General features: G+C 31.8%; 1 long non-coding RNA gene across 3 annotated transcripts in view; it reads right to left on the reverse strand.

Moving 5' to 3' along the window:
• Positions 1–428: 428 nt before the first annotated feature.
• Positions 429–19,898, reverse strand: part of LOC111098663 — a 164,215-nt gene continuing 144,745 nt past the window's right edge. For 2 of the 3 annotated variants that reach the window (XR_005369159.1, XR_005369158.1), the window contains 3 exons: positions 5,547–5,628; positions 938–991; positions 429–824 (listed from right to left, as the gene is read on the reverse strand). This is a non-coding gene — a long non-coding RNA (uncharacterized LOC111098663). Of the gene's footprint in view, positions 825–937; positions 992–5,546; positions 5,629–6,603; positions 6,653–19,898 lie in introns of all 3 variants that reach the window. The other variant, XR_005369160.1, reaches the window with a different exon arrangement.

Here is a 19,898-nt window from a genome sequence, read left to right on the forward strand (position 1 = left end):
ACAGTGAATAAGATTTTTAAAAACCAATTCTACCAATCTCTGGCTTTATGTAGATGCTTATTTTAAGCAGACATTGTCTAGTATATCATTCCAATTCCTGTGTTATTTCTTCTCTACATTTTTTAGACTTTCTTTCTTAGTAATTGCCCTTGGGATCCCAATTAGCTTCCAACATTTAAAACAACATCATTTAATTAATACCAACTTACTTTTATTAGTACACAGAATCTTCTTCCAATACAGTTCCTTTCCTTCCACCCTCCTTTGTAAAACTATTTGTCACACTAATTACATCTTTATACATCATAGCCCATCAATATAGACTTATAGTTACTGCTTTATACAGTTATCTTTTCAATGAGAATAGAGAAGCTAAGAGTTTCAAAGAATACTATATATATTCTATCATTAATACTTACTTGTGCCATCATCTTTACCACTCTCTTTATTTCTCCATGCAGATGTGAGTCATCATCTATTGTCCATTCAGTTCAGCCTGAAAAACTCCCATTAGTATTTCTAGGGGGGCAGATCTGCTAACACTGGATTCTCTTAGTTTTTATTTGTCAGTTAATATCTTTATCATTCTTTTATTTTTGAATAGTAGTTTTAATGGAATAGATTTCTTGGTTGATAGTTCTCTTTATTTACTTATTTTTATTATTTTATTTTATGTTTTAAAACAATACTTTAAATATGTCATCTCCCGGCCTTCTGTTATCTCCTTGCCTAAGGATGTATCTCCAATGGGATGCACATTCTTCATAAGCTGGTTTTGCAGCAAAAAATAGTTATAAAATCTTGGAGAGAATCTTAAGTGAGAGCTAAGGAAAATGAACAAAAGCAGAAAGATTTTAGGAAAGGGGGAATAATAAAAAATTTCATATAAAAATTATAAATTACATAAACATGAAACATAATAGGGATGATAACTTACTTCTTATCAAATGTCACATAGGTTGAAAGATAGTGAAATAATATGTTTGCAGTCCTGAAATAAAAAGATAATAAGTGTGTCAATGCAGAATTCTGTATTCAGTGATATTCTTGAAAAATAATAAAAATAATAAATTAAGAGTTACTTGAAAGGATTAAAGGGGGAAACAACCCCAGCTCACAAACTACCAAGAATAATGTCTGTTCATAACAGCCAGATTAGAAAACCTTGCATTCCATCGGATACTGGCATACTCAGATGGGTTTTGTCTCAGATGGGAGGGCAAATAAATCTTAGATAAAATAATCCACTGGTCCCACTGAGAAGCTTACAAGCAAGACCTAAAAGCTTTAAGTTGCTTTTGAGGAAGTTAACAGCATCCCAGGACAAACTCAAGAATGTTTATAGCATGTAGATATATCTAGCACCCATAAGGAAAATCTACATTGTCTGGTATCCTGCTAAAAACCATCAAGTAGGCAAAGAAACAGACAATAGGACTCATTATTATAAAAAGAAAATAACAAGAATTGACCTTAGTATGATACAGCTGATATAATTAATAGAAAAGGATATTTAAAGTTAGAATATCTATATTCCATTTGTAAGAAAAGGAATGTATGCTTTTTAAACTAGCAGAAAACAACTGAAAAATAAAATTTAAAAGTTTCATTTACAATAGAAAAATGAAATAAAATACTCAGGAATAATTCACTAAAGCCATGCAATATCTCTACAGTGAAATCTACAGAACACTGCCAACTCAAAGAACATTAAAATTGAACATATCTTGTTATATTTGGGGAAAATCAATTGTATCGATTAAAGGTAATAACTGTCAAAATTACTACAGATATTTTTGGAGAAATTAATGATAATTCTAAAATTTTATAGATATATAAATACCCAGTAGAGCCAAAGTGGTTGTGAAAAAGAAGTACCCAGTGGTCTGATTACACTACCCAATTTCAAGGCATAATATTAAAGTACAATTAGCAAACAGTATGATATTGGTGAAAGAATAGACATACAGATTAATGGAACAGAAGAGAATTCAGAAATAGACTAGGCCCAACAATATATTTTCAATTAATTTTCAACAAAGTTGTCAAGGCAATTCAATGGCAAAAGAAAAAGCTTTTCAAAAAATTTTGCTAGAACCATTTGGTTATACATCTAGGAGAAAACGAACATATAGAAAAATTAACTTAAAATGGATCAGACCCTAAATTTGAAAGCTAAAATCCTAAAAAACTTCCTGAAGAAAACATAAAAGAACATCTTTGTGACATTGGGTAGACAAAGATTTCTTAGGAAAGAGACAGAAATGCAAGTCATAATTGAAAAACTGAGAAATTGGAGTCTCTTAAAATAGGAATATTTTATCTTCAAAAGATGCTATTATGGAAACAAAAATGCAAGCCACCAAATGGGAGCAGTTTCAGTACATATATGTGACATATCTGTAGCCAGATATATCAAGAAATCTTATGAATTATATGAAGGTAAACAAACTTTCTTAAAAAGTATAAATATTTTGACAGGTAAGTTGGCCAATAAACACATGAAAATGTGTTTAACATCACTTTCATCAGGGGGATATAAACCAAAATCATAAGGGACTCCACACCATTACACATTTATAAGAATGGCTAAAATGATAAGTATATTTGTCAAAGTTTTGTAGTAGGTGTGATGCTGCTGAAATGTAACGCATTGCTGGTAGGAACTTAAAATGGTACAACCACTTTGGAAAAATATTTGGAAGTCTCATAATATATTAAGCATATGTTTGCCATAATTTCCAGGCTTTTACCTCTATGTGTTTATTCAAAATAAATAGAAATATTTTTCAACATAAAGACATGTACATATGCCTAAAACTGTTCCACTTTTAGTAATGAAGGACCTGAGTGCTAAGAAATTCCCAATCCTGGGCAAACTGGGATTTGTTTTTGTCACCCATAATATAGCTATCACAGTAAATAAATAAAATAAAGATGAAAGTTTGATGAGTAATGTATTTTCAAAGTGCCTCTCTCTACATTTACAAAGGAGCAAAAATAAGTTTTCATTGTAGAAGTCTAGCAGACCCTACATTAATCAAATGATCAAAGTGAACATCATCAATCATGGTACAAATGGAAATCTTGTGCCACTTGATAGGATACAATGAAAACTACATAGCACATATATGTGACATTCTCGCCTGCATATAATCGTAAGGGAATATCAAGCAAATTCAAATTTAGAGACATTCTTTAAAATAATTAGGCTGCGATTTTCAAAAGTATTAAGCTACTGAAAGTCAAGGAAAGCCTGAGAAACTGTTACAAAATAAAGATTAAAGAAATATGGCATTTAAATTCAGGATGTGATTCTTAAGTGTACAGTTTTCCTACTAACAAACATTAGTGAGGCAATTGATAAAATGGAACAGGTTGTAAAGATCGGGTGATAGCAGTGTTATCGATGTAAATTTCCTTATTATATTGGTCCCACTGTGGTGATGTAGGAGAATGTCCTTTTATTTGTAGAAAATATACCCTGAAGTATTCAGGAATGGTGAGCATAAGGTTAGTGATTTACTATCAAATAATTTGGGAATAATTTTTCTATACTCTACCTCTTGTTTTTTTAAGTTTGTGATTGTTTAGATATACAAGAGAAAACTTAAAATCTTCTAAATGAAAAAAATAACACTATATCTAAGGCTTGTAAAAAGTTACAGTTTAAGAGAAGATGAATGATCAGAAGCTATCTCTCTCTAATGATGAATTCCTCTAGTACACAAAACTTGCTAAAGAATAGTCTGGGGCTGCTAGTATGAGAAAAAAAGGTATCTCAAGCTCAAAACAATATGAAATGTTAAATACAGTAAAGCAACTAAAACAAAAATATATTGACCATCAAAGTTTCTTCAAAGTACTTCCATTTTCATATATAAACTTGTGAAATACAGTTTTATAATTTAAAAACTAAATGTATGGAAACTAATCCAATAATATTTACACTCTTTTAAAGGTTATTGATTAAACTTAATATTAAATTTCACATGTTCCCACTTTAGTAAAGTATTCCACTTCATACAAAATAATTTTTTTAGCATTTATGTATAATTATTACAATTTGGATAACTAATATATTTTTCCTAACCACAGATAACATCCCTTATGAAAAGATTATCACAATTTCAAGTGTATTTAACCTCTGTGAAGTAAACACAGTGATGTGGAAATTCACTTAGGTCCCAAAAACATTCCAGAAGTGAATCAACAGTAGCACTGGCACAAATTATTTTCTCTAAGTTATACACTAAAATATTTTGAAAAACTAGGAAAAATTAAATGAATTCCATGAGAATATTGTAATTTTCCTTATTTTTAACTACATTTCAAAGGAAGAATGGGTGATTTGAGGAAGGAGAGCTCACCTTCATTAGAAAGCCAAATTAAAAGTTCAAGGATGGCAATAAAAAAGGTCTTTGCCATTGAATATGATTTGCATTTTCTTCTACATAAATAGAATAAAATTTAGGGGGAATAATAAAGAATAAAAAGAAAGTGAGTGAAAGAAAAAAGAAAAGCCATTCAATCGGGGCTTCTGGAAGATAGATACATTGTATGAGAAGCCCAAGGGCAATTTAAATTCTTCCAGCATAGCTTCCTGGGGACCCTGCCAATAGGAAAATGCTACAGCTAGAAAAACTGCCTTCACAGCTTGACATCAGAACTCAGTGAGAGCCACTAGAGATTCAATGGTGACCTGAGGTCCTGACCTTCCCAACAAAATAAGAAGGAAAATTTAGGGGGAAAGACTATGGGTTGATACACATGGTCCTCACAAGTCATTCCACATGGATATATCAAAGGTATTATACCCTTGACATATTAGACACAATTACAGAAGTTTAGAAGACAGTCTATTTTATACAAATTGGCTTAAATCTTTAGAATTCATACTTTATTAGGTACCTCCAATATTAATATCCTATATTGTAGTAAAGAAATAATACATTCATATTATTTTATCTTTTCAATATGTTTTAAGTTTAACCACTACACTAGTACTCTCCAGGATCCTTTGTCAATTACCATTTTGTTAATATTAATTTCCCTCAATTAATTATGTTTCATTTTGTTTAGAGTAAAATAGTTCTGTGTTTTCATTTCCAGAAGTTATTTAAAGTCCCAGTATTTCCTTTAATGGGTTCCTGCAACACCTCTTAGAGTATTTGGCATTAAAGGGGCACTCAGTTCTGTTTATTGGTAAAGTTAAAACAACTACTACATGAAGGGACTTATATTCTTAAGATATAAAAAGTTATTTGAAATTTTTTCCCTAATCATCTGGACTTTCCCAGAGGTGGGATATACCAACAAAAAGACAGATGAATTTAGGAGTGCTTCCTATCTAAAACACATAGATTATTATATTTTATTCTATCACTATTATAATGCAGATTTCTGTAAACACAAAATTACCGAAAATAAATGGAAAGAAACAAGTACTACTCATCCTATAGCTTTTATGAAATAGAATTGGTTTTGTTGAATGTATTTTGAAATACAGCTATACAGTATGCATGCTTATCTAGAGAAGGACTTACCGAACCAAAGTTAAGGAAAACAGTATACAAGGTAGAAGCATCCTCAGAAGGTTGGGGAGAGCAGATGTAGAAGAAAAGAAGGCTATGAAAGGAAAATGGCAGAGAATAGCGTTAAGTGAAAGGCAAGTGAAAACTTTACCAATAAAAACAATTTTCTAAGTTTTCAAATTTTCATTATCAAATTTTCACAAAGTAATGATTTGTCATATCTCTCTGCCTTTCATTTCAGTCTCCCTTAGGTATCTGTCCTCCACCGTGGCTTTGGCTTTTTAATAGATCTGTTGGATGATATATTAAATCAGATAAAAGAACCCATACTGTCAAATAGATGTTGGTGTTTAAAAGCTATTGTTGGGAAGGAGAGGTGGAAATACTGAAAATACCAGAAGACTACTTGGGATGTTACTGATATTCTGAATTAAGATACCTCCGATATATATATACACACACAGTGACGCTACATGCTGAATAGTCTCTGTATCCATGCTTCTTATTTCACTCTCCTAGGACTCAAGGGACCACTGAAGCATGAGATGGATGATGTACATGAACATACTTTGCTGCAGAGATTCGATGTGAGGTGTTTAGAAATAGGATGAAAATTAATTGACTATTTGGAACTCTAATTATCTATAATGTTTTATCCCAAAGATACTACTTTTGTCATGATTTTACCAACAAATACATTTATATTAGTATTCTAAAAATTATTTTCTATTTTGAATGGTTTGAAATAAATTTCAATGACTTTTGGTCCTTACTCTTCTGATTCCGAACCAAAAGATAAAAGAGGCAGTATTTAGCATATACATCCCAAGTGCATTTTTATTACAATTGGTAAGATAACTGAATGTGGTTATATGCAAGATGCTTGCAAAATAAACAGAACTACATATAGCTAGCAATTACATTAAAGAAACTAGACTGTTGTGTTTAATCGGTTATGTAAGAGATATATTTTCTAATGAAAAATTGCTAGAGCCAGCATCAAGACATTTATGAATATAAAAATAGCAAATAAAATATCTTTCAAAAACAAGCAATTGTTCCAACTTACTCTTTGCGGTAAATTTGTTGTGATATGTTGTTGAGTAAGGATAAACAAGCTAGCAAATGGGAAAACATATATTTTACTAAATGTCACTTGCATGAATTAAACTTTCACAAATACCCTAATAAACCAATTCAATTAGGACGAGTTTCACATGTTTACAATTCACTTGAGGTACAACTAGATGGCCCTCTTAGGAACAAAAATGTCACATTTTGATCATTTTATGGTAGATATTTAAAAGTATCAGACCTATAAAAATTGTCTTCAGTTCTTTTGCTTCATTGACTTTATAAAACACAGCTTACATAATAGTTTAGTAATTAAGTTATTTAAAATTGAAGTTTAGTGTAAATTTGAATAATATATAATTATCTATGCTATAATCTACATTATTTGATAGTCTTCATTTTGTTTTTAAAAAATTACAACTTTTAAATTATAAAAACGATTCTTTTAATGTTTGTTAGGTACTTTTAAGGCTATTTAATTTGAGATAATTATAGATTCATATTCAGTTCTAAGAAGTAATACAGAAAAGATACATCCTGCTTAGCTAGAATAAGATAATGCAACCAGGAAACTGCACTGATACAATCTACCATCCATGTTTGCATTCACCAATTTTAATTTATGTGTACATATGTGTGTTTTTGTATTCAGTTATGTGCCATTTTATTTTACATATAGAATCATATGACTGCCACCACATTCAATATAAGAACAGCTTCATCACAAAGATACCTTGTGCTACCCTTTTAGAGCCACATCCACCTCTCTCCTTCTTCTCCCTAACCCCTACCAATTACTAATTTTGTTCTACAGCTCTATAATCCTATAATTTCAAGAATGTTATATAAATTTAATCACATAATTATATACAGTATTTTGAGATTGGCCTATTTTACTCAGCTTAGTTCTCTTGAAATTCAAACAAGTTTTGTGTTACCAATACTTTTTTTTCCAAGTAGAATTCTATAGTATGGATTTATAGCAGATCATTTAACCATTCACCTAATGAAGGACATTTGGGTTGCTTTCATTTTGGGGATATTATAAATAGAGCTACTATGAGCATGTGTTTATAGGTTTTGTATAAATGTAAGTTCTTAGGTGTCTGGGATAAATGCCCAGTATTAAATTCACTAGGCCACATGGTCATTATATGTTTGTTTGTTTAAAGACTTTATTTATTCATGAGAGAGAGAGAAAACACAAGCAGGAGAATGAGCAGAGGGAGGAGAAGTAGGCTTCCATTGGATCCCAGGAACCCAGAACCATGACCTGAGCTGAAGGCAGATGCTTAACCAACTGAAACACCGAGGGGTCCCATTATATGTTTAATTGTTTAAGAAACTATTATAATCTTCCAGAGTAGATATGCTATTTTACCATTCTCACCAGTAGTATATATAAGTGATCCAATTTCTCTGAAACTTCATCAGAATTCAGTATTATTATTCTTTATTTTTAGCCATTCTGACAGGTAGTGATATCTATGTTTTTAATTTGTTTTTCCCTAATGGTATATGATGTTTAACATCCTTTCATCTATATATTTACTATCTGTATACTTCACAGTTAAATATTTATTCATGTATTTTGCTCATTTTTAATTGGATTTTTTCACATTTTTCTATTGAGTTTTAGGAATTCTTCATATATTCTAGATACTAGTCCTTTGTCAGAAATGTGGTTTGCAAACATTTTCTCCAAGACTGTAGTTTGTCTATTAATCCCTTTAAGAGAGTTTTTCATAGAGTGAAAGTTGTGAATTTCAAAAAGGGAAATTTATCAATTTTTCATTTGTAAAAATCATGTATTTGAGGTTGGGTCTAAGAACTCATTGTCTAGGCTTAAATTTTCTTTTTTCGCTTTTTGTAAATGTTCTATATTTTCATGCTTACCTTTAAGTCCATGATCAATTTTGAGTTAATTTTGTTATAAAGTGTGCGGTTTAGTCTGAGGTTCTTTTTTAGGGAATGGAATACATTCTATGGATGTCTAATTATTCCAATACCTTTGGTTGAAAGTGCTATTTTTCCTCCATTGAATGGACTGCTATTTCATCTTAGTAAAAAATCAGTAGAGCATATTTGTGCAGAACTACTTCTGGGTTTTCCATTTTTTTCTGTTGATCTAACCCAATGATCTATATGTGCCTCTTCTGATACCAAAATACCTTAATTACTCTAACTATAGAATATACTTTAACAAAGAACACATGTGCTGAGATTTTAATAAAAATTGCATTAAGCCTATAGATCCATTTGGAAAGAATGGATAGTTTGCTAATGTTGAGTCTTCTAATCCATGAACATATTTCCTTCCATTTATTTAGGTCCTCTTTGATTTCTTTCATAAGGATTTTGTAATCTTCAACATATAGATCCTAAATGTTTTATTAGATTTATATCCAAGCATTTCATTTTCATGGGATCAATCGTAAATGGTATTTTCTTCTTAATTTTGGTATCCATATATTCATCGTTAGTGTACAGAAATGAGATTGATTTTGTGTTAATCTTGTATCCTGGGAGCCTGCTGAATTTACTTGGTTGTAGGAGTTCCTCTGTATATTACTCGGGGTTTTCTATGTAGACTATCACATCCTTTGCAAACGAGAATAGTTTTATTTCACCTTTGCAATTTGTATATCTTTTATGCTTTTTCTTGCCTTGCTTATTGTGCTGGTTAGAATTTCTGGAACCATTTTGAATAAGTATGGTGAATGCAAGTATTGTCTTGTTCCCAATCTTAAAGGGAAAGCATTCAATTTTTCAGAATTAAGCATGCTGTTGCTGAAGGTTTTTACATGTGCTGTTTTCCAAGTCGAGAAAGTCCCCTTCAATTCCTAGTACCCAGAGTTTTTAGTCATGAATGGGTATTGAATTTGGTCAAATACTTTTTTTCTACATCTACTAATTTTACCAAATAATTTTTTAGACTATTAATAAATCCCACTTGGTTATATTATATAATTCTTTTTATGTATTGTAGGATTTGATTTGCTAATTATATTGTTGACAATTTTTCCTCTGTGTTCATGAGAAATAATTGGTTTTTAATTTTCTGTTCTCATAATTAATCTCATTTTAGTTTTAGGGTAATCCTAGCCTCATCAAATGATTTACAATTTCTTCTGAAAAGTAATATGGAGAATTGATAATTTCCTCCTCAAATGTTAGTAAAACTCACTACTGAGACCATCCGGGGCTTAGTATTTTCTTTTTTGGAAGATTATTAATGATTGTTTATTAATATATTTAGACGAATTAATATTATCCATTTCTCATTGCATGAATTTTGGTAGACCATTTCGTATCTTTAAGGAATTGGCCTATTTAATTTAAATTATGAAATTTCTGGGCATAGAGTTTCTCATTTTATTTTAATTTTAATGTCTGTAGGATTAATAGCAGTAATCTCTTTCGTTTCTGATATTAGGTGTGTGAGAGAGAGAGAGGGAGAGAGAGAGAGAAAGAGAGAGAGATAAAGACAGAGAGATCTATGGAGAAGACTGGCTAGAGGTTCATTATTAATTTTATTTATTATTTCAAAGAAGTATCTTTTGGTTTTATTCATTTTCTCTACTGTTTTCTTGTTTTCAATTTTACTGAGTTGTTACTCTATTATATTCTTCATTCTGCCTACTTTGGGTTTATTTTGCTCTTCTTTTTCTGCTTTCTTAAGTAGGAACTTAGATTATTGACTTGAGACCTATTGTAAACATATAGTCCTATAAATATCCTTCTCAGTACTGAGTTAATTGCATTAGAAATATTTTGATATATTTTCAATTTCTCTCAGTACTATATTCCCATTATTTTAAAAAGGAAATAATTGCACCATCAAAAAAAAAAACTACTATAATGGGTGATACAGTTACTAAATACAAAAAGAAATTCTCCCTTTCTTCTCAAAAATAGTTAATGGTGAGGCAGCCTGAAAGCTTCACCCTAGTCATGTAAAAATGAATTGCCATATAAGCATGTATATAATGCTATTTTAATAGGAGGGCCAATATAAAAGTTTTGTTTAACATTTCCTATATTAATGGTTGTTATTCCAGGTAGTGAGAGTGAAGTGGTTTTTTTGGGGGGGAGGTTGAGTGGAGTATGTCCATTCTACCTAAGCAGTCAGAAACTGAGGAAACAATAGGGGGTACAAAAGTCACATGACTATATTGTGAGTAAATATAGTCAAATTTCAATTGATCAATTCAACTTTATAAGCTCCCATTCTGAAAGGCGAACAGGTGTTGCATATAAGATTAGTGTAAATTCAGAGTAAGAGCCCAATCACCGCCACAAAGTCTACATATGTCCACGTTCTTAGTGTGCAAACACTTTGGTAAAGGTTATGTGTTTCTTTAGAAAGACCAGGAAAAAGATTTACCTGACTCAATAGAGAACTTTGGTCTAGCCCAATGGTATTAATTTATTCACTTATGCAACTTGCATTACAAGTGGGCTTGGGATGAATTGTTGACAATGAGACATATGAGAAGCCTTTTGAGAGTCTCCTATATAAAGTATTTCTCCTTGATAAAAAGATAGGGTCCTTGTATTCTGACTTGTATGCTAAAACTTGAAGACATGATACACAGTAAGGAGGCTTTTGTAGCTGCTGCTGCTGCTGTTTTGTTTTGTGTTTTGTTTTTTTGTCACTAGATAGCCATGAGAGACAGAATAATTGACAGAGGCCTACAGAATTTAGCTACTCTGTGTGGTCTGTTTCTAGACTTTATGTTAAATGAAATAATTAAATGTTCTTATTGTTAACATAACTTCCACTGACACGTCATATTGCTAGAAGCTTAAAGCATATAAACTGATACATATTAGCAATTCTTTTGCTCTTTTTCAACTTTAACCTTTCTTAAAAGAAAAATTATGAAAAATAATGTCATATCATAATTTAATAAAAAAATTTACAACTTAAGATAATGAATATGCTATTAAATATAAGATGCAATCAAGACAGCAGATGGAACATATAGAACTATATCCTATTTTACCCTGAACTCTGACAACCAAAAAAATCAGTTGGAAATAAAAGCTCTACAAAACAAAAATACATGGCACTCTCATCCCATAATGATTTTCTAGGAAAATACATGCACTCAATTTATTTGAGAAAATCTTAGTATGCCAAATACCATGGGAAAACTGAAAACCTACTAAAACTGATTTATCAGTTTACCTATTAGAAATGGAATTCATAGGATTCATAGTATTTTCGTATCTTTCCCAGAAGTTTCCAAAAAGTTTCCCATCATTTCCCACTCCAACACAGCAAAGACCAGATTCATATTATGGGTCTTTGGGACCTATTATTTAGCCTTTCATTGTCTTCTACTATAGGCCATAGCATTCCTTCTGTCAAAAACACAACTGACCATTTTGACATTACTAATGCCAGTAATAGTCCCATCTCAGGGCATTCACATTTGTTATTTCCACTACCTGGAATAATCTTTCCCATCATAACATCTTGCTTCACTTCCTCAATTCTTAGAGGTCTTCATTAAAATTTCACTTTCTTAATGAATTTGATTATGGTTATCCTATCTTTATGTGTACCTAACCCTAATCATCTCCCCTTTACTATTTGTTACTTTATATTTCCCAAGATAAAGCCTACAAGGTTTTTAGTTGCCTTATTTACTAATTTAATTCCTACTAATTCATGAATTCCATGAAGGCAGATAATTCACTGCTATATTCCCACAATTCTTTTTTTTTTTTTTTTTATTCCCACAGTTCTAAAACTGTTACTAGAACACAGTCCTGTTCAACAATTAAATAAGCAAATTAACTCATCATCTGTCCTAATGGTTAAGAATGAACCACCTGGTGCCAGACATTTGGGTTCAAATCTTTGTTCAGCCAATTTGTAGCTGTGTGATATAGGGAAACTTATTAAACTTCTCTGTGGTTTAATTCATTTATCTATAAGATTAAGAAAACAGTCATATTTATCACAAAGGAAGATATCAAGAAAAATTTTCAACAGTGCTTGGCATACAGGAAGTGCTAGAATGTTAGTTATTATATTTTTTCTGTTGTTTTATTGCCATATAAAGACTAGAAATATCATTGAAAATTTATTTACTAAATTATGTATATTAGTTAATTGGGGGGCCTGGTGGTAAAAGACATATTTTACCTATTTCTGTGTTGTTCAGGTAAAAATAACTATAAAAATGTATGTATCTGTATATAATGTTTCTATATATCATACAGATACATGTATTTACCTAGCTGTTGCTTATTTCCTTTTCCTTAGGAACAATTATTCTGTTAATTCCATTCATTACTTCCCACCCAGAAGTGATTACAGATATATTATTTTTCACATCTTCTATGGACCACTGGTGAGGTTGATTTATGATTCCTTTACTGCCCCAAAGGTCCAACTCTAACATCTGAGAGTTTTATTCCTTGGGGCTTTCCTTCTCAACTTCCCAGGCAGCCTGCTCCTCATTTGCTCCACAGCCGTGGGTGGCACTTCTTTTAAGAATATAGACCCATAGCTATCAAAACCAGCAATATCCTCAATGAAATTTTGAAGCTCTCATAGATTCACTTAGTGTTTTCCCCTCAAGAAATCCATGATATTTCTACTTTAATCAGCATGTAAATTCCTTTACTAAATCCTTGTCATGACTGAAAATCATTTGTTTTATTTCAGTAATCTCAAGAGAACTAAGAGGAAAGTAATGTAAATGTTTTGGAAGATAGTTTTTGTTTCTTATTATAAGAATAACAAATAATTATTGAAAACTCTGGGGTAAAAACACAAAGATAGAAATAAAGAACACTCAAAATACCATTTAAAAATATAAATTGTACAACAATAAACATGTATATTATCTTAAGATTTTTACATATCCCTGTGCATTATCCTTACTATATATGTATATGTATGTATATACACAAACATTTATAAATATATATGTGTACATATATATCTTATGTGTTTGCATTTCTATTTTTTTGTTAAAGATTTTATTTATTATTTATTCATGATAGACACAGAAAGAGAGAGGCAGAGACAGGCAGAGGGAGAAGCAGGCTCCATGCCAGGAGCCCGATGTGGGACTCGATCCGGGGACTCCAGGATCACGCCCTGGGCCAAAGGCAGGCGCTGAACCGCTGAGTCACCCAGGGATCCCTGCATTTCTATTTTTAAATCTACATGTGTATATGCATACATATAAACACTACGTAGGCATGAAGATAAACACCCTAATATTGTAAATTTACTCTCTAAAATAAATGTACCATTTTACATGCTCAAAAAACTATAAAAATGGCCATATTCATTTCACTCTCATTATTTTCTCACTCTTCTCTCTTCTCCTTTTTTCTCCTCCCTGTTTCTCTCTCATTTTAACTAAAAAGAGAATAACATAAATCACATTAAACTATATTTTTAAAACTGTAACTTAAAATTATCAAGTTTTCAGCTATTTGTAATTTTTTTTTAATTTTGTGAAAAGCATTTATATCCTACTTTATATCAAATTAGTAGCTTCATATGGTTTTATTTCAATTTTCTTTAATGATACTGTTTGGACTGAATACTGTCTTCCCCACTTCAAACTTATATGTTGAAAACTTAATCTCCAGGCCATTAGCGTGTGATTATATCTGGAGATAGGGTCTTTTTGAAAGAGGTGATTAAGTTAAAATGCAGTCATTAGAGTGGGCCTTAATCCAACATAACTGGTATTGAAAGGAAGACATAAACATGAACAGAGGTAAAAGCATGTGAAGATACAGAGAGAAGATGAACATCTAGAAGCCAAAGAGAGAAGCCTTAGAAGAAACTAACCCTGAAAACACCCTGGTTTTGGACTTCCTCTCCAGAATTGTGAGAAAATAAATTTTGTTGTTTAAGCCACCCTGTCTGTGGTACTTTTTAATGATAGCCCTGGAATTCTAATACAGGTGTTAGTCACCTTTTTCCTCAATGCATGCTGGAAATATATTTTCTAGTTTGTCATTTGTTCTTTGTAAGTAAACCTTTTTGAAATATGACTTAATGCCATAAAAGTACAATACCATAATTGTACAGACTCATGAATTTTCTCAAAAGGCCTGGACCTGGGTAGCCACTCTGACATCAGGAATCGGATCATTAACACTCAGAATCCACTCTTATTCTTCCTCTGATCACTACCTACCTCCCAAGGTAAAGAACACTCTATTAACTAGACATGAGTCACAAGGCATGTGTATGTTCAGCTTTAGTAGATATTGCCAACCAGTTTTCCAAAGGCCAAGAAAATATAGCCACATATGAGATCTCCTTTTGCTTTATACGCATGCTAAAACTAGGTAATATCAGTCTTTGTTCTAGCCTTTTCTTCATTCCAGCCATTCTACTTTGTCTGTAGTGATGGAGCTTTAAATCTCCTTCTTCTGCTGAGTATGAGACTGGGCATTTTTTTCAAATGCTTTTTTGATGAATTCTACTCCCTTTTGTATGGCACCCTTGTCCATCAGTGTTAGCCATGTTTTTATTGTTTCACTTGTCTTTTTCTTACTGATTATAATAGTTATTAATATAATTGGAAATATACATCATTTGCTATCTGAATATATTACACACTACCATATTTCACTTGCCATCAAAAGTTTTAATGTCTTTAAATAAACAGAACTATTTTATGTAGCCATTTTAATCATATATTTCTTTTATGGTTAATATTCTTTATACCTTCTTTAAGAAATCTTTGGCCTATCATAAGGTCAACAAATTGTTCTCCTGTGTTTATCTTCTAGAGGGTGCTGTTTTGGTTTATGTCTGTTTTGTTTTTAAATCTTTAAAGCATATAGCATTTTTTTTTTTTTGCATCTAGCATTTTTAATTTTACAACTCAAGATTTTTTTTTTCAGGTATTCAACTCATCCAGTATCATTTATAATTTTTTTCTTCACTGCTTTGTAGTTTCATCTGTGTCATCAACTACAACCACATGGTCATAATTCTTTTTCTGGGCTTTCTATGCTCTCATTAATCTATTCCAGAAAAAAACCCAAGTTGATGAATATTCTGTTTTTCACTATCTGAAAAGATCTTTACTTTGTTCTTATTTTTGAAACATGGTTTCCTAGGTTTAAATTTGAAGACTAGTAGTTATTTTCAGACTTTCAAAGATGTCAGCCCATTTTCTTTTGGCTCCCTTTGTCTCTTTTGAGAAGTCCACAGTAAGCTTTATTGTCCCTAATCAGAGATAATGTTTTCATTAGGTTGACTATTATGACTATTATTCATTGAACTGTAAATGTATTTTCCCAATTTGGAAAATTTTAGGAAGGAAAGAAAGTAGAATTCAACATGACACCAGAGAGGGGCACCTGGGTGGCTAGGTGGTTGAGCTGCCTTTGGCTCAGATCATGTTCTGAGGGGTCTTGGGGTCGGGCTCTCCGCAGGGAGCCTGCTTCTCCCTCTGCCTGTCTCTCCCTCTCTCTCTGTGACTCTCATGAATAAATAAATGAAATCTTAAAAAAAAAATGACAGACAGCAGACAAAAACAAAAATACACAATCCAGTATCAGTATTATTTATATAAACTATGATAGTCATAACTCAGGTAGGTTTTCTTTACATTATTGGAATTTTTAGTTTTTCCTGATTCTGGCTGAATGCCTCATTCGCTCCATAGACCTCTGATTTTACTTAATCTAAAATTCTTTCTTTTTTAAAAAATTTATTCATGAGAGACAGAGAGACAGAGAGCGAAAGAGAGAGGCAGAGACACAGGCAGAGACAGAAGCAGGCTCCATGCAGGGAGCCTGACGTGGGACTCAATCCCGGGACTCCAGGATCACACCCTGGGCTGAAGGCAGCACTAAACCACTGAGCCACCCGGGCTGCCCTCTAAAATTCTTTCAACCATCAACTGTCTGTTGTTTTACTTTCTGTATTTTCCATGTTTGACTTTCTTTGTTCCACAATAGGTGTTTTCTATTGGTCCATTTTCCAATTCACTATTCATCTTAGCTCTATTATTTCTGGTGTTAAATTCATCTATTGAGCTCTTAATTATAGGTATTTTATTGTTCAACTCTAGAATTATCACTGTATTTTTTATAGAGCCCAGTTCTCTGGAACTCTAGTTTTCTGGAATCATGTATTTTGCTAAATATAATAATAACTACAGGGGTTTTTAAGTTTGAATTTTTATAGGTTACATGTGACTAACAATGTAGATCTCTTTCTATTTTTTGTTGATTCTGTTTCTTTTATGCATAGTGATTTTTCATTAAATGCCAAATATTTTGTTTGCACAATTTAAAAATCTCTAGATAATCTTATCCACATTTGGAAAGTTTATTTTAGTTAATGACTATCAATAAGTTTTGATGTAGACTACCTTAAATTAAATCAGAAACTGAAACAAAGCTGCGTTTTTAGGTCTTTTTCTGATTTGCTTTTATTTCTAGGCTCTATCCCTTCACTTGTACAACAAGGTGAGGGTCTGGAATGTTGACAAGTGCTCTATATCCTGAGGAGGTCCTGAAATATATTTTTATCTCTAGAAATATGTGCCTGCCAGAAACTGTGCTTACCTTAATCTGTCTGCATGCTTTTTAACCTTTCATCCTGTAGCGTCTATGTATGTGCAAGTGACTCAAAGATAGGAGTGCAGTGTATGAGGCTTACTTCTCTATGCTTCATTTCTCTTAAGGATCCTGATTCTTTAAGGCATGGTTACCTTGCCATCTCAGAACTCAAAACTGTTCTCTCTTCAGTCTTAGGAGATTATCAAAATATTTCCCAACTCCTACTCTCTGTAACTGTCTTCTCAACTTCTCAGCCATGTGCTACATATTCTTTGAGAACTGGCAAATAGTTTTATAGGAAATACAGCTAAGATGTCAGGCTTACTGGGACGCCTGGGGGGCTCAGTGGTTGAGCGTGTGCCTTCTGCTCAGGTCGTGGTCTCAGCATCCTGGGATCTAGTCTCACATCGGGCTCAAGGAGCCTGCTTCTCCCTCTGCCTGTGTTTCTGCCTCTATCTCTCTGTGTCTCATGAATGAATGAATGAATGAATGAATGAATGAATAAATAAATAAATAAATAATAAACTCTTTAAAAAATATGTGAGGCTTACCACAGAGATTATCTTTTCTTAATAAGATCTTTGCCCATAATATTCTCACTGCCTTGGTAATTCTTAGATGCCTTTAATACTATGAAATTAGTAATGACCTCATAAACATAATTATAAAATATAAAATAATATATTGGATTTTATTAATCATATTGATTTAAAATTTCTGATGTTTAAGAAAGAATGGTTCAAACATTAAAATCAAGTTGACTTTATTCTTATAATCCACATAATTTTCAAAATCGTACCAATTTTTGTTGTGACTTTTAGTTTTTATTGATAATTTCTTGTAATTTGTAAAAAAAAATTTAAATATTTAAAAATCTTATCATTAAAGTTTTCTTAGTCCTTAACCAAATATTTCTTGACTGAAATTCCCGTTTGTGTGTATGCAGCCTTACTTGCTTTAGATGTCTACTGACTGCCATTCTAAAATTTTGATTGGTTGCTTTTTGGGTCAAATGTATAGCTTCACCTTACGCTTATTTTTTATTTTTCCACCTTAGGTTAGTTCTACCTTTTCCTGAAATTTGTACTTTTCTCTTTTGTGTGATTTTTGTTTATTTGCTGTAGTAATTTTATAAATGTAAAGAGTAGTCCTATCATATCACAAAACAGGATGAGGAAATAAGATTTCCTACTCCTAAAATATCTTGAACTTCCTAACATATAATTGGCAAGTTATTAGGATACAGGATTCAAGTTTCAACACCATTTTTAAACAATTTTAATTATAGTGTAGTTAGAATAGAGTCATATTATTTTCAGGTATACAATATAGTGATCCAACAGTTCCATGAATTACTCAGTGCTCATCAAGATAAGTGTACTTCAGTGCCTGGGTGGCTTAGTTGGTTAAGCATCTGACTCTTAAGTTTGATCAGGTCATGATTTCAGGGTCCTGAGATTGAGTACTACATCGGGCTCTGTGCTCAGCATGGAGCCTGCTTGTCCCTCTCCCTCTGCTCCTCTCTGTGCTCTCTCATAAATAAATAAATAAATAAATAAATAAATAAATAAATAAATAAATAAAATCAATCTTAAAAAAAAAAGATGAGTGTACTTTTCCCTTTACCTATTTCACCCATTCCTCTACCCACCTCCCTTCTCATAACATTTACTTCTCTAAAGTTAAGAGTCTGAATTTTGGTTTGTGTTTCTCTCATTTTTTCCCCTTTGTTCATTTTGTTTATTTTCTTAAATTCCACATATGACTGAAATCACATGGTACTGGTCTTTTTCTGACTGGGTTGTTCTGCTTAGCAGTATACTCTGTAGATCTATCCATATCTTGCAAATGTCAAGATTTCATTCTTTTTATGGCTAAAAAGACATTGTGCATCTCTTTGTGTACATACGTGCATGATATATATATCATACGTATATATATATCAGGCCTATTTATATATGTTAGGCATCTTTTCATGTGTTTGTTGGCCATTTGTATATCTTCTTTGGAGAAATATCTGTTCATGTCTTCTGCCCATTTTTTAATTTCCCAACACCATTTGTTGAAGAGATTGTCTTTTTCTCATTGCATATACTTGTTTCCTTTGTTGAAGATTAGTTGACCATATAATTGTGGGTTTATTTCTGGGCTTTCTGTTCTGTTACATTAATCTATGTGTTTAGCATAATTTTTGTCTCGAAGTTAAAATGTTATAATTTCTGACATTTTTCCCCATGAATTTAGATCTCTCTTTTCCTCTCCAGATGTTATGATCTTCTCTTTTCCTAATTCATTATTTTTACTGTATTGTATATGGTTATACCTAGGAGAGACTCTTGTTTCATAAATTATATTAAATATAGAAAAAGAAGCTTTTTAAAATCTTAAGGGTTTGTTTTCAGCTTTGTTCAATATTCATTTATTTTGTCATTTCATTAAAACTATGAGAAATGAACAAAGAGTAGTGGAAGGGGAAGTGGATGGGGGCATGGGGGAACTGGGTGATGGGCAATGAGGAGGGCACTTGGTGGGATGAGCACTGGGTGTTATACTATATGCTGGCAAATCAAACTTCAATTAAAAAAAAACCTATGGTATCATAATAAACACCTAATAAGCTCTTACTTGGGACTATTATGGATGCATACTGCTTTACACTCTTTTTTTTTTTTACAATTATTTTAATTGAATTATAGAAAAGATATGAGTTAATTTCCTCCT

This window comes from Canis lupus, chromosome 14 (genome assembly GCF_011100685.1).
Source record: "Canis lupus familiaris isolate Mischka breed German Shepherd chromosome 14, alternate assembly UU_Cfam_GSD_1.0, whole genome shotgun sequence".
In the NCBI taxonomy this organism is placed as follows: Eukaryota; Metazoa; Chordata; class Mammalia; order Carnivora; family Canidae; genus Canis; species Canis lupus.